The sequence below is a fragment of the Squalius cephalus genome (genome assembly GCF_949319135.1).
Source record: "Squalius cephalus genome assembly, chromosome: 20".
NCBI lineage: Eukaryota > Metazoa > Chordata > Actinopteri > Cypriniformes > Leuciscidae > Squalius > Squalius cephalus.
In genome coordinates this window covers 5,808,127-5,824,756 of record NC_137141.1, presented here as the reverse complement: position 1 = coordinate 5,824,756, position 16,630 = coordinate 5,808,127, and the positions used below count along the sequence as shown (strand labels likewise).

At 38.4% G+C, this 16,630-nt stretch overlaps 1 protein-coding gene across 4 annotated transcripts in view; it reads left to right on the top strand.

The window, feature by feature from the left end:
• Positions 1-2,916: 2,916 nt before the first annotated feature.
• Positions 2,917-16,630, top strand: part of numb (NUMB endocytic adaptor protein) — a 65,268-nt gene continuing 51,554 nt past the window's right edge. For 3 of the 4 annotated variants that reach the window (XM_079854339.1, XM_079854340.1, XM_079854337.1), the window contains exon 1: positions 2,917-3,149. The gene's annotated coding sequence lies outside the window, so the exon portion shown is untranslated. Of the gene's footprint in view, positions 3,150-12,695; positions 12,842-16,630 lie in introns of those variants that run through there. The other variant, XM_079854338.1, reaches the window with a different exon arrangement.

The window sequence follows — 16,630 nt, the reverse complement described above, 5'->3', positions numbered from 1 at the left end:
GGCATTTGCAAACATCTAAAGTCCAAAGACTGTTTTTCCTCTGTCTTATTTGTTTGCCTTTTGAAACTTTGTATTTACTTGAAGCATTTTTTCATTTTGAACATGTGCTAGGAAGCAGTTATGTTGTTTGAAGAATAAAGACTACCACCAAAAAACAGACAACAATCCCAAAAAAATCTTGAGTCTGTCTTTGTATGCTACAGTAGAAACACACTCGCACACACACACACACTTACACACACGTCTGGTTTACTATCTTTGTGGGTACTCTCCATAGTTGTAATGGTTTTTATACTGTACAAACTGTATATTCTCTCCCCTAGAACTACCCATCACAGAAAAAGGGCGCGCACACACACACACACACACACACACATTTCGCAAAACATATGATTTATGAGCTGTTTACCCCAAAAAACATCCCAACAAGGACGAGGTTTTTGTATTTGGATTGCCATCTTTGTGGGGACATTTTGCCCCCATAATGTAGGGTTTGGCACACACACACACACACACACACACACACGTTTCACTGTTATTGCATATTAAAAAGAAAGCAGAGATAGACATTTAAAACACTGAATTTTGTTAAATATAATACAATATGTAATTGAAATGTAACAAAAGTAGTAGCTGGCGGTTCTGTCCTACAACAGTCATGCAGTTTTACACACACAGTATACAGTGGTTTTACACAGGATTTACATGTAGTGCCCAAAATATTTAGGTTGAAAATGATGGGGATCGAGATCTTTGACCTCCATAAATAAACACCATGAATTTGCCACATAGTTGTATGAAGCTGGAACTTAATCTGAACCTGCTGAATTTAATACTTATTTGATAACAAGATTTATTATTGAAAATATAAGTGCTATTTTATATTATGTCTATTTCCTCAAGATCACACGGCTTCCCGAGATAAAAGAGCACATGAGCATAATTTATTATTTTTTTCTCATAAAAATGTTTGTCTTTTTTTTTTTTTATATTAAACAATGATTGAAAAACTCCTAGACATAAGATTAACATTTAAAATGAACCGAGCACCTAAATTGCAAATTTCACTTAATTTTGGATATTTTGAATAACAAAATTTATGAAACACTCAAAACTGAAAAATATTTTTGTAAAACGATGTAAAGGTATAGGTTGACTGTAGTCTCCTGAAACGACCACAAGGTGTCAGGCCATCATTACAGATACACATAGATTTTACTTACATAAACAGATTCAACTTTCATGTTCAGACATTTATAGAGCAAATTACAAACACTTTAGGAAGCCACACACATTTGAGTGGCATTGTGGCCTAATGTAAGAGAGTCAGACTTGTAACCTGAAGGTTTTTTCTTTAATACCTGAAACAGTAAAAACATCAGTAAAAAAAAAAAAAAAATTGTATTCATATATTTATGCTACTTATTGTCCAGTAAACATGTCAGTCAGTAACCAGAAACCTTCATACAGTTCTTCCCACCGGTCACTGCTTGTTGATGGTCTCTGGTATTTAAAGGTCAACACTGTGACCTATGGATCAAATGCGCCTCACTATCATGTGCTTGGATGTATGTATGTGCACACTTGCAGGACTGACGTCACGAGCATATCAACATTGTGTTCCTTACCTCGTCTTTTCATGAAAGATTCAAGACAGTGAATGACCTGAGAACACACACAGGTGAGTGGAGAGAGAGATAACTAACAGGATCGACAGCTCTGTCATTCCTCTCATTCCTCGGTGTGATCCCATCCCTCGCTCACAGCTACACTTGCCGCCCAAGAGGACGCTGGGTATTTCTGCAGAACAGTTGAGTTATATTGCCACATCTTCTCTGTGTGCAATGCTTTTGTGTGTTGCTGATTCAAAACATTGCATTGTGGTTTTAACTGTTGTTCTTGCAAGTCTAGATGATTTGATTTGAGTAGTGCTCAAAATCAGCCAATTCAGAGACAATAAAAATGCAAGAATTGGCTGATTTGGAAGCTATTGCAGCTTTTACTCATTTCATTTTTACTCCTGTGTATTATGTTTTAATACAAAACTATGTTTTGCTTGAGAACAAGAATATAATATTCCAAAATGGAGATTTGCTGTGAAATAAGAGTGAAAAAAATATAGATAATGTCAGATGTTGGAAACACAATATCGGCCTGGTTTCACAGACAGCATTAGACCTTAACTAGGACATTTAAGCAGCTTTTATAAATGTGCCTTATAGAAAAATGAATGGTGTGTATCTTGAGATGAACCAATGGCACTGATATATTTTAAGATATATAAGTGCAAGTTGCTTTCTCAGCTCAATAATGAACTAGGCGAATAATGAAACGGGGATAATGTTTTAGAATAAGTTAACAGTTTTATAACAGAAGTAATAGATAGTTGTGAAAAAGTCAAGTATTTCGACTAATTATTATTAATTTAGGCTACATTACAATAATATATGTCTAATTTACAGTAGTCAACGTTTGAAGTTTATCAAAACCTTTCATCAAAGTTATACATTAATTTTGAACAATAGCCGTTCTTGTCTTAGGAAACTTTGATCAACTTTTTTGATCCTCTTCAAATGTTGACTACTGTAAATTAAAATGCTATTAACATGTTAACTATTATCTATAATTATTATTGAAAAGCACAGCATAGGGTTCTACAGAATATAACTTCTGAAATTGCAATTAATTTAATATATCAATAAAAAAAGTTTGAAAACAAGCAACTTTATCATAATTATAGCAGAAAGGCTATTGTAAATAGGCAGTATTAGTGGGGGTGTTAGTGTTTTGTGTATATATAGCCTATATTTATACATTACTTCGGTCACAGTGGTGTCATGAATGCTCCTCCCAGGCTAATTGTTTATGTTGTGAATAATTAATGAGAGCTCGTGCTCGTGTCAGCCTGTAGCCCCGCCCACCAGCAGATCAGCGACTGACGGCTGAACCCGGCGAACAGTCAGTCAGAGACACACACACACACACACACACACACACACACACACACGTCCAGCTGGATAAAGCCATCATCTGGGGAATATAACACTTTATTTCACTGGTCGTGTAAATCTCTGAATCTGTCTGGTCGGGTTCACGGGTAACGTTACATCTGTGGATACGAGCAGTTCATCTGACCCGCCGCTGAACAGGTGAGTCGATTCACCTTTACCTCTCCGTCTGAACTGAGAGGCTGGCTGGTGATCGGGCTGATGATCTTATTATAATAATAATGCTGATGTTTGTAATAACGATGGTTTATGGTGTTGTTGTTAGCCAGCTAACCAGCTAACTGACTGTTTGTCTTTGAGTTCATAAGGTAGCATCCGGCTAAGTCAGCTGCTAACAAGCCACTAGCGAGATAAAATGACTCAAACTGATGGTTTCTGTGTAAAAACAATGTGTGTCTTGCGTGTTTCGTGTCGAGGGTTTGGCTTTGGTTATCTGGGTTATGGGTTTGGGCTGTTTGTTGAAGAGTTGCTAGCTGAGCTAGCCGTTTAGCAGCTCACCTGCCACAGATTCACAACACTTAAAACACTAAATACACCATTACTGTGATCACCTATCATGTACTCTGTTATTATGGACACCAGAGTAGAGGAATATCTTATGTTTCGAGGTATTATTGGGCAAATGACATGCAGTAAACTGTAATTCATGCCTGTAATTCCTTTAGTGGTTGGACATGGGTAGGACTGGTCATGTTAATGTTGGCATAGTTTGACATAAGTCAGGAACTTGGCATTTTTAATCATCAGTCTGCTTATACATCTAGTGACTCAAAACAATTATTGTGTGTAGCTGTCACACTCCAGAATGATGGTTTGGTGAAGAGTGACTGGTCAGTAATGATCATCTCTTAGGTCACATAACAACAAATGTGTCATACATCTCAGAATGGCATCATGGGTCTGTCAACTTGGCATATTAAATAATAATCAGAAAAGCGAAGGTTTTGATGTGGAATAGTTTATTGAACCTTTATGCAATTAATGCATATATAAAGAAAATCGAGAACAGTTTAGTTTTTGTTATCATATTTGATAGATCAAGCTTTTTACTCATATAGTATGATATAATGAGACTATGGAGGGGGGGGAAACACCTCAGCTTTATTCAGAGGCCCAAACTGAGCAGAAATATGCAGTTTGGTGCCGATGCTGATCTTTATATGGTCAAAAAGGAAGATGAAACTCTGAGGCTTTAATGTAAATTAATGAGATTTAGTGTTGCAGACTATTGACATAAAATAGGTCACTCTATATCTGCCAATAATATGCCTTAGTAAGATGATATTTAAATGCTTAGTTTATAATCAAAGCACTGTAGTTTTAAAACATATAATGCAATGCAATACAATGATGATTGAGAGATGAACAAATAAACCTTCCTCAAAAGCCTGATGATCACATTTGAGTATGATTTTGTTTCTAAAAATGATCTTTGGTTAATCGAGTATGTAAGTTGCTATTGCTAAGCAAGTAGACATTTTACTAACTATATAAAAGTTATTCTTTTACTTTATAAAAATCAGTGCAGGTTTCTCAGCAGAAAGACACGAGCTGAAGGGGGACGTTTGCACAATTAGACTAAAAGACTTTGCTTTTACTTGATAAAAAAGTCTAAAATATCAATCAGAGGACAGCATGATTGTAGTGGATTGTGTGCAACAGGTTTTACAGCAAAGTTTTGATCATGTAGAGGCCTTCAAGTATCAAATATGATTACAGTAAGCTTACAGTTGGGCTTTAGCGATAAGCTCTGGTTTAAGTGACGGTCTCTGCCCTCGTCTGCATGTAGAACATCAGGCACTTTCTGATCAGATAATTACACAAGGCTTTAGTCGGTGACATATTGCCTGTACATCTACATAAATACCAACCAATACCAAACAACGCTGGATTTCCATTGAAAACCAATAGGTTTTGTCGTAACCACATGTTCAGGGTTTGGCTTTTCTCAGAAGTTTGATGACATCGGGAAACGAGTGCATCCAGTTATGAGTCATCAGAATGGGAGTTGCTGTCAAACTACACGCTTTATTTATAGTGGGTTTTCTTGTGGGATGAAGTCATTTCTCATTTCCTTATAGAGGCCAGGCTCTGCCAAGATACAGATCGAGAGGGTGCTCTTATCTGTTTACTCCGCTACCTTTGGTTCCAGCTGTCCTGCGTTGCTCAGCGGTTAATCATTATCACATCCAAAACTCTGTTCCCTCGCCAGTAAGGTTCATTTGGACAGTGCTTTCAAATGATTGTGCACAAGGTTGTTGTAAGCCTACAAAAAATACTTATTACGTTATAAAGATTTTGAAGTAGGCCGTACTCTTCTCTGTTGTGGATGATTAGGTCTTCCCTCCATTCTTGTCATTCATCAGGACTGCGTCTGCTCCGTTTCACATTCCCAGTTTTATAGGCGCGTGTAAAGGAGGTCACGCCGCAGGATGAATGGCTGAGATGTGAGATATCACTGCCGTTTCTGCACATGGACTTTGACCTGGTGTGTGTCCAGTTCTCTGACTTATGCTGACATCACAGTCTACGACAGCACATTCATGAACTGCTATCTGGGAATCCAGCCATACCCCTTTTTCACCAAAATGGAGCTGGTGATTGGCCAGGGATCTGCGAATCTCTCTCAGAACCAGCAGCACGCTTTCTGCAATCTCTTACTCCAACTTTTGAGAACATAAGTCATTGAATTCAGTGTGTTTGACGCAAGACGGAAGTTAGTTAAAGTTGCGCTGAAATGGAAGGAAGTAGTGTTTTTGTTTTTGTCACTTCATGCATTTTTACTGATCTGATAGTTATCTGATCTATTTTACACCTGTTCACATAAATGTGTTTTCACAAAACGGATATAAATCTGATCTTCAGTTCCTGCACTATATGCAGATTTAATGGAGTTCACGTCACCGAAAGCAACAGATATGAGCTGCTTTTTATTGATCATCATCAGCTAATTTCAAAATGAAAGACCGCAATAGGAGAATAGGAGGCCGCTTCATTTACTTTTAATGAAGATGATTGTGTGTTAAGCGTCTGTGACTTTGATTTGCGATAGTTTGCGTGTTGGCTTGATGAAGAGATGCTCAGCTGTTGCAGTAGCGTCGTCATATCTGACTATAACATGACAAATAGCCTAAAACACGCTCTCACACGTTAATTTTTTTAGCATTGTTGGGAGGAGTCAAATTTACATTTGTGGTTTCAACAACCAGATGCATTTACACTTGATGTGGTCAGAGTTTAACCCGTCTCGAATGCGTTTCGGAGGGCATTTACACCTGGTCTTTTCACGATCCGACAGCTATCCGATCACAGAAAACACATGAAGTGAGCAGGTGTAAACGGGCCCATTATGATGCACAGCACATCCAAGTGAAACGGACTATTGATTGATTGGATGGAGGAAGATCTGAATGCGAGCTTGCAGTCGATTTTAAGAAAGTCATGGGGTTTAAGTGGACTAAATGACTGGAGAAGCAGAGAGAAAACACCATAAGATCCGGTTATGACATTTTAACTAAATTAAAAATGGAAAAAATTGAAACATTCATGTTATTGAATGTTGCAGGGCTTGACATTAAAGATGGAATAGGTGATTCTCTACAGAAACATTTTTTGTTATGCTGGTTGAAGGTCTACTCATATTCTGATAGTAATCACTATGTTTAGCGGTCTAAGTGTATTTTTATAAATATATATCTTCTGTGGAAGGCGTAGGACCATCAAATGTTTGTTCAATCATTGCATTCGGTCCCAAGATGCCAGATATGACAGGCAAACAGTTATTTATGTTCGTTATTGTAGTAGCCTACTGTTGCTCACTGTACTGAAAAGTTTTCTCACCGGTGAATGACACATGATGTAATCCAATAACGTCGTCTCTAGTCATCTCGCTTCTGGTCTGTGCGTGTTCATGTGTTTTGGAGGAGGCTTCGTTTTGGACGGCGATTTGCAGGGAGGGTAGGATCGCATAGTTCAATGCTAGCAGGCTAAATTTAGCATTTCCCAGATCACCTATTGCACCTTCAACACCCGTCAAATGTGTGTGTATTTCAGCAGTGGCGTGTAACGCAGTCACTCCTACTAGCCACTTTGGCGGGTTGCATTTTATATTCAAACATATACATTTTTCAATTGTAGTCTTTTAAAAAGGCATGTGAAATATTAAACTAAGTGCAATGTTTTCGCTACATTACGATCCTGAAATATCACAAACACTTCCAATACTCATTTTCTGCAGCGAGTGACACACAAATCTGTCTCTCCTCACTCACTCATTTCATTTGCTCTGCATGAATAATGTTGGTGTGACAGGGCTTACATTTCAGCGTGGGATTGTGTGTATTGCGCATAATTTTACTCATTGCTGCAGATTTTGTTCTCACACCCAAAGTGCGGCACATAAAGCCACCTCTAAGTACTAAAATTAGTTATTTTTTGCTGCTTATTGTGCTTAAACAGTCAAATACACACAAAATAATGTCAAAATGCCTTTGCGAATATTCATGTAAACACAGTCATATGTTTTAAAAGAACGTAAACAGTTGAGAAAGAAAACACACGTGTAACAGTATAATGGATCCGTGCATCAGGTCTTAAAGTGACAGCAGCCTAATACACCTGCTGCCAAATTATATGAGATAATATTAAAATATCTATATGGCAGTTTTTCCCAATTGTATCAATGTCAAAATTGTGGCCAGTGAAAATGCTGAGTGGCTAGTAACTTTGGGAAATCACTAGCGACAGTGGCTAATGAGTAAAAAGGTTAATGTTAAGCCCTGAAAGGGTGAATTGTTTTTAGTTAATGATCTGTAAGACGGGGGCTTTATTAGTGCTGTTCATTGATTCATTTACATTTACATTTACATTCTGGACTTCCATCATGTGCAACTAAACCTCTACAAATGATTCAGAATGCTGCAGCTCGTCTCGTCTTCAACGAGCCCAAAAGAGCCCACGTCACTCCTCTGTTCATCTCTCTGCACTGGCTACCACTCACTGCTCGCATCAAGTTCAAGGCATTGACGCTTGCTTACAGATCTATCACAGGTTCAGCTCCCTCCTACTTTCACTCACTTCTACGAGTCTACATCCCTACCAGAAGCCTACGATCGGTCAACGAGCGACGTCTCGTGGTTCCATCACAGAGAGCCACAAAATCACTTTCCAGAACATTCTCATTCACAGTTCCTGCTGGTGGAATGCTCTCCCCACCCTCATCCGGAATGCAGAATCCCTGACAACATTCAAAAGACAGCTGAAAACCCTTCTCTTCCGTGAGCACTTAACCTAAAAAAAAAAAAAAAATCCTTTTTCCTTTAAACCTTCACTTATCGGGCTTATGCTACTCTGAATAATGCCTGAACTTCATATTTTGAGCACTTCTCGTGTTGTTTCTTGCCTCTTTGGACAAAAGCGAAGGTATTTATTTGTTCATCTCTCAATCATCATTGTATTGCATTACATTATATGTTTTAAAACTACAGAGCTTTGATTATAAACTAAGCATTTAAATATCATCTTACTAAGGCATATTATTGGCAGATATAGAGTGACCTATTTTATGTCGATAGTCTGCAACACTGTTATAAATCTCATTCATTTACATTAAAAAAGTGAAGGTGGGGGAGAAAAGTCCTCTACTTCAAATGACCGCTCTGTTGCAAACCTACTGGCGTCACTCCAGTCACTCTCCATCTTTGCGAGTCTGACAGCTGTCAATCAATCCGTCACTGTGGGTCTCAGGTGCACGCTCAGCCCCGCCCTCGGTTCATCCTCTCTGTCTCCGCCCACTTTTCCAGCATTTTTCAAATATTGCCAGTGGGTGGAGTCAGGCTGTGACCAGGGGTTGAGTTACACTTTAATGCCGACTTAAAATATATATCTCATACACTGAAACAAATGTTTTGCATTTGCAACAGTTTGCATTAATCTTTGAGTTATGACAACTTGTAATGAACTTAAAGTCCCCATGAAATCAAAATTGACCCTATTTACTTTGTTAGCGCATATTACTAGTCTTGTGGTGAACAATTAATCCGTGCAAGAAAATATAAAAAAAATTTTTTTTTTACCATGGTAATCTTTAATCAAAATCTGAAAATGCCCCTCCCCTCTGCATTGGAGGACCTTCTCTGATGACGTAGGTTTGAGGAATTGGTTTGGGCAACGCTTAACCACTCCCCTCAAACCGTTAGTCTGTTATGAGCGAGAGATGGAGAGGAGGAGCGCTAGAGTAAAACCCTGCCCTCTGTTCAATATTCCGTTTCACTGGGAAATACGTCACAGCACTGGAGAAAAGTCGTTTGCAACTTCCGGTTCACGGGGACTTTAATCATTTGTAGCATAAATGCATTTTTTTAAAAGTTGATTACTTAATAAAATTAAGTTGTTACAACTTATTTCAACATAATTGAGTGGTGGCGCTGGGCTGGACCCAATTAATCTGATGCATTTCAGTTCAAATTAAAATCTAGTATAGCACATGTTAAATGTAACTTATTTAGCTTGAAAATTTAATGAACAAGTAAAATATTTTGTTGACTCTATCAATGCCAGTGTCGTAGTATGCTTTCATGTAGCCACTGACAAACCTAATTACAGATACTACACTGTACAAAAATTTGCTGCCTCAGGTGACAAGTAAAGTCAACTTGGATGTTTAAGTAATTTCAACTTAAATGACATTAAACTGACTTTAAAAAAATTACATCAAAACTTATTTTGATGAGTTAAAGCAATGTAATGTTGTCATAATACCTTATTGATCCTATAATTGTTTACAGTGTACTCTTCTACTCTTCAGCACAATGGTAACCACAAAAACTTCAACATGGCAGAAATGGCCCAACACTGTGTGTTGTCTATATAACTTGTATAGATTGTGTATAGATTTGTCTATATAAGTAAGCTGTTTTAGTCCTCAGATTGGTGTTTTTCCCCTAGTTGCATGAGTGAAGCTCCATTCAGTATGATGTAGCTTTAAAATGAACCAACACCACTGCGTGTGGAGAACCTTATCAACATGCAGAATAATGCTAATCATAATTTAAGTCTCAAGCATCGTTAATGCTTATGCTAATAGAGGCATTTGTATCTTCAGACCATCTGCTCTCAGACCCGGGATCTCATTTTACAGGAACACAATGCTGGTGTTAATGAGAACCCTTGACTTTCAAAGTGTGTTGAAACCTGCCAGCCAGTTTCACCTATCAGCAAGTGTCGTAAGAGGAAGAACATTGCGAAATTCCTTGAAGCTCGTCATTGTTGACGTCATTACACATCTGCAGTTATTTTCAAAGTGTTTCCCACAGGATTCTGGGAGACTGTGGGGGGTGAACAACATCGGTCCGTCTATGGGTTAACGGGGGAATGCACCCAGAAGAAAATGTTGTTTATTTTAAGTTAAATGCATCAATCAGGTTCAGTTTGAGAGTTTAAAATTAAGAGCTCCAACCCCCTTTTCACTGACCAATTTAAATGGTCTCTTTGAACTCTTTGAGTTGACTTGTACTTGAACTTTAAAGCAGACTCAAACATCTTTTTATTTGTGATAGTGTCTCTGTCCACATTAGGATGCCAAACAATTTGAATAAAGTAATAATAATAATAATAGTGTTTGTTATTAATATTATTATTATTATTGTGATTATTATTATTATCCCAATATATTACTATTGCAATATAACAGCACTAAAAATGAAAAATGTATATTTCATAAGAAGTATATATTCATTATTTTACTTTACACAGTGCTTGTACTAAAATTACAATACTTATGTCTTCATTTCTTCTCAACTTTAATTTTGGAAGAAAACCGCAGTTTCTGTTAAAACAGGTTCACAAATGTGTCCCATTAATCAAGTCAAATGCTAACCATCTGTCCACAAAATTGTTGGAAATGTTGGAAATTCCAGTGTGAAAATACAGCCCACACACTACAAGATGACCAAGCCGATGTTAGGCCCCATTCACCCCCTTCCCACAATCCTCGGTAAAGTCCAGATTATCTTGATGGATCTGTAAGTTATTTGATCAGATTCTCCTGTGGTGTGATGTGTGTTTCTCCTGTGGTATGATGTGTGTTAAGAGTGTAGGGCCGCACTGATCTCAAATCTGAAATATATAACATTTTCAAACCTTTTTCTTTTTTCCCCCACAAATTTTCTGTAAACACACCGTTCAAACACTATTATCGCCATTTCTTCTTGCCCGTCGTCTGTCATGTTTTTTTACTCTAAAGTCACGTTTAGAAATGTTGCGAGACTTCCTGTGTTCGCAGTCGGTACGATCTTGGTCACATCGCAGCACTCTGAACTATAGGAACAATGATTTTTTTTATCGTCATGTTTGTGGTCTCACATTTGTTCAGCCTTAACTGGTTGTGTTCCCAAAATGCGTGTTAAACTCAGGAGTTTGCGCCACTGTGAACCAAGATTTTATAAACACCGGCTCGCTTCGCTCTGAAACACGCAGCACCGCACACTATATACTTATTTACATTTTCCAAAGTTCAAGTTTGGTGAACTCTGCCCTTAAAATTCATATCACGTGAAGACGTGTGACCAGTAAAAGTCTTATACGTCATATATGGCATATTTTTACACATTTGATATATTATATGTTGAATATTGTTTTAAAAACAGAGGCTGCAGAGTGTAACATCACATTACAATGATTGCATTGTCTGTAGAAATAGTTTTGCATGCTCAAAGTCTAGTGTGACCGTGGCTTTAGACTGTGGGATCTGGGAAACACTTCTATCAGATATACAGAAGAACTGTGAAGAGATGTTGCATCTCATCTACACTGTACAAAAAAAAAAAAAAAAGATCGATAAGTTATGACAACATATGTTTTTACATTGCTTTACCTAATCAAAATAAGTTAAGCAATTGTTTTAAATTTATACAAAGTTATACAAGATTCAGCTCATTTTTTAATGTCAGTTTAATGTAATTTAAGTTGAAATGACTTAAACATCCGAGTTGATTGTACTTAAAAACTTACGGCAGCCACTTATTTAGTGTAGTTTACCAAATGATAAACCTGTCAACATCCTCATGTCATTTACAACTCTTTTCTGTCTCTTGTGGGACAAAATATGTTAGACAGTGACTCTAATATTTAGTGACCAGCTCCAAAATAGACAAAAATCACCCTAAAATTCAACTTTCTCATAGAAAAGAGCAGCGTGAACATTCTTCTAAACGCCTCCTTTTATGTTCCGCAGAAACACGAAAGAAAGAAAGGTTAATTTTTGGGTGAACTAACTATCCCCCTCATACAAGAGGCCTTTATGAAAGTGTCAGATGTGAAAGGGGTGATTCAGTGCTCTAAGCTTCTTGATAGCGAAGCTAATTATCAGGATAAGAGTGTTATCATCAGTGTTAACGCAGTTACAGAACGCAGGACCTGTAGTTTGAGCACAGTGCTTTAATTCTCTGCCAGGTTATCATCGTCACCCTCACGCTCAAGGACAGCCGCATGCTAATCTGTGACCTGTGGCACACTGATGTCTTCTCGATACCCTGCACACGTAACGTGCTGCATGCGCGTTAACCGCAAGAAAAGCAGTGGTTCTGATGCTGGTTTCCCGGAAGCAGAGCAGTCGCAGATCCGACTGGTTGAGAGGGTCTCCTCTCGTGCGCTCAGATGCTGGCTCGCTGTCAGGAACGGAGAGCTTACTGAAGGCTCCTCGCTGACACCAAATCTGTTCTGTTTGCTGCATCATGGCTCACTCGCATGCTTGTGTAACCCAAGCCCTGTCGTGCTGCGCTGCGCTCGCCGTGTTGCTGTTGACGGTAATGCGGAGTGTTGCTTTTGTGACTGAGGTGAGGTCAGGATGTTTCCTGTGGTTTGTTTGTGGGCAGAGCGTTTCTATTCACAGAGCTCATGAAATAGGTTTTGTCATGTACGTCATTTTAGCTGAATTTCGACATGCATTTTCTGCCTGTACTCATTCACAATTTTGTTGCAAAATGTGCTTTTTTTCTACACTGAAGAGAACAATTTGTTGTGGTATTTATTTTGAAACTGCAGAAATTGCTAGTCAGTAGAAAAACTGAATTAGTGTTTTCTTGTAAAACATGCCCCAATAAACTATTTATTTTAATTGAATGTTTTTACAGTGTAGGCCGTCATAACATTTCTCTGCATTTCTCCTCTTCTCTAGCTTGCTTAGTTGTCTAATAAACCTGCCATTGTATATTATGAATATTGTAGGCTCTGACATATTTGCTTTTGTTCCTATTTTGGATAAAAGCATCTGCTAAATGCATGAAGACGATGTAATAAAACGGCAGCCCTGTGTTGTGAGCTGAAGATTGCTGATGCAGACGTTTGACTCAACACTGATGATTCAAATGTGAACGCGCACATAAGCAGCACAAGCACATATTGTGCTTTCCAAGAGCTCCCTCCCTCAGATAAGACGAGAGTAACGTGGGAAGAATGTGCATTCCTTTCCTGAGGAGAAGGAGGAGGAGGAGGGATGGCGGTGCGTTTCCTTCTCTGACTTCAATCAGTGGACGATCCTCAGCCGTTCAGGCTCAGAGACCCACACAGTGTGTGTGTGTGTGTGTGTGTGTGTGTGTGTGTGTGTGTGTGTGTGTGTGTGTGTGTGTGTGTCTCACACCCTTTTCCATTGAAATGGTGATTGTGCAAAGCTTTCTCGGGAACGTTTACACTAACTTCATTCTATGTTACAATATGATCAGACCACAACTGATACAAAGTAATCTAATTTTGTAGATTTTCAAAAATACGGTAAAAACGGGGTTTTACAGGTTTTTTTTTTTTTTTTTTCAATTACAAAAAAACAAACAATTTCTATTTGAATATATTGTAAAATGTAATTTATTCCTGTGATCAAAGCTGAATTTTCAGCATCATTACTCCAGTCGTCAGTGTCACATGATCCTTCAGAAATCATTCTAATAAGATGATTTGATGCTCAAGAAACATTTCTGATTATTATCAATGTTGAAAACTGTTTAATATTTTTGTGGAAACCATGATACAGTTTTTGTTTCAGCATTCTTTGAAAAGAATAGCATTTATTTGAAATAAGAATCTTTTGTAACATAGACCTAAATATCTTTACTGTTATAAATTGAATGTGTAGGCTACTTGCTGAATAAAAGCTTTATCTTTTAAACAAGAAAAATCATAGCATACATTTCACATGTATTATGTAGCCTAGTATCATTACACAGCTCTGTGGAATACTTGATTCTGATTGGTCAATCGCTCAATCCAGCGGTATGTGATTCCTCGATAACAACCACTAAAAGCAGATAACGCAGGCTCATCCGGGTTATTGAAATCAGCGCTTTACTCTTGCTAGGAAAGTTTTTTCCACATGGAAGTTTTGCGTTTGTTGAGCTAATAAAATATTATTTAACAGTTATTTAATTATGCCATCCAGTATCGTGGACTCACTCTCTATTGTTTCCTACAAACGTGCTGCCATTTTGCGACGATTGTTTAGTGCACTGTTGGATTATAAGATAACAAACAGGAACGATTTTAAACCATCTCAGATTTCATCTCAGATCAATATCTCTTTTCCCCATAATTATTTATGTGGTGGAATGCTGTGTAATAAGTGGTATGACTGTTTACCGTATCTCTTAAAGGTGCTGTATGTAACTTTTTTTACTCTACTAAAGCATAAAAATACCATAATATATTTGCAGATATTTAAGAAACATGCTAAGTTCTACAGCTAGTTATTTTACTTATTATTTTTCACGTTCCTGTTGTCAGTCGGTTTTTGTTTTGGTCTGTGTGACTCCGCCCACTCCCAGTTCACCCAATACTATTTCGACATCCTGGATGCCAATTTGACAAACAAACAAACAAACTGGGCCAGAGATTGCAGATTTACACACAACCTAAAAAGCCTCTATCCATCTAAAAATGTTTATGAACGAGAGAATAGTAAAACGCCAATAAATCAACTCGTTAACTTACAGTATGCAAGTCTCCTTGGCTTTCGTTGTCAATTGCGCTCGTTCCTGTTGCGTGTTCTCAAACTGGCAACCCGCATGAGCGTCGAGTCTGAGAAGGAGGGGGCGGGGAAATAAAGATCTCTGATATTTTGAATTTGGACTGCAGTACCAATGTCGACCACTAGCTGTCGTTCTTACAGACTGCACCTTTAAATGTCCGTCTAGTTTGAACTTGCCGCGCTAGCAACTGCTCTCTCCGTGGAAACTTTGTGTTTAAAGAGCTAATCAAATATTTAATCTCAGATCAATATTTCGCATCTAGTTATTTACTTATGTGCCAGGTAGCCGTGTACCCCCCCCCCCCCCCTTTCAAGATGTACCTTTTGGAGAAGGGCATTTTGAAGACCAAATCTTGCCTTGTAAAGAAAATGCTTCATTTGAAAATAATTTTCATATTGCATATTATTCAAATCTTTCATTTTTGTATTTAAAGGAAATGCTGGTAAAATGTACCACCAACAACAACAATCACATTCAGAAATAATCACTTTATGGCATAGATACCATAACAATAACCTGAATTTCTCATGTAGTGTACTTCACTATGACTGATTTCAGTGAGGAAATGATCCTTCCTTCCTCATTTGGTAGAAATGGGGCCAGATTGGGCCCCCTGTTGGGATAAAAGCAGTAGCACAGGGTGTACTGGACCCGAAGCTACAGCATTCTCGACCCGACAGAAGCCCTCGCTGTGCTTGAGCAGAAATCACCTGCCCTCGGTAAGTCTGAGACTGATCTGAGCTTCATTCACAGCGAGGTCCCGGCCCGTACGCTGATGGAGCTGCTCTTCGCTTCAAAGCAACCAAAGCACTTCTGCGGTCGGTGCCACGGGGTAATTTTCCATTAGCCGGACTTCTTTTGCTCCACTGCACGCACTGGTCCGTAGAACGGCGATCTCTTCGAGGCTTCTCATGCAATACAGTCTCCATTGTCTTGGACGACACACAATGAGTTCTTTGAGTTTGTTCAGTTGAAGCTGTGGGCCGAGAGGGAGAGAGCTGGACGGATTGGTCGCTTCAGGTGTCACTCAGGTGGAGAATGTTAAACGCTACAGGCCTCTCTTGGCCTCCTCAAGTGGTCGGACTGGTCGGGCAGGAACGGGATGTGATGAAATTCCCTGGTCTGGTTAGATCCAGCACACCGTGAGTCACATCGGCTCCTGTTACCTGTTCTTCAGTGTTCTCTTCCACACAGAGCACCAGAGCAGTTCGTATCTGATTTGGTTGGGTTTGATTCATGCACTAAGCCCTTGTGCAACTGAATAAAGCTTTTACAAACAATTATTGTTTACGGCAAACATGACGTTGTGACGTTGAAATCTGTTTTATTTTTTCCCATATTCCATTTTCCCCCTGTTTTAATTGTTCTGCTTTCCGTTTAAATGGTTAAATCAAATTTTAGACAAACAAAGGAACTGCTAACTGCACATTGAATTAGATCCAGACTGGAGAAATTCTAGAAAGTCTTATAAACTGCATAGTGCAAAAAAAGTGTAAAATGCAAGTGACAAGCATGAAAGCTGGACAAGCATGAGCACACATTTCTTCTAGTGTAAATTAAATTTTAGTTATTAACCTCTTCCACTCTAAGGGCAAATTTTGAGTTATT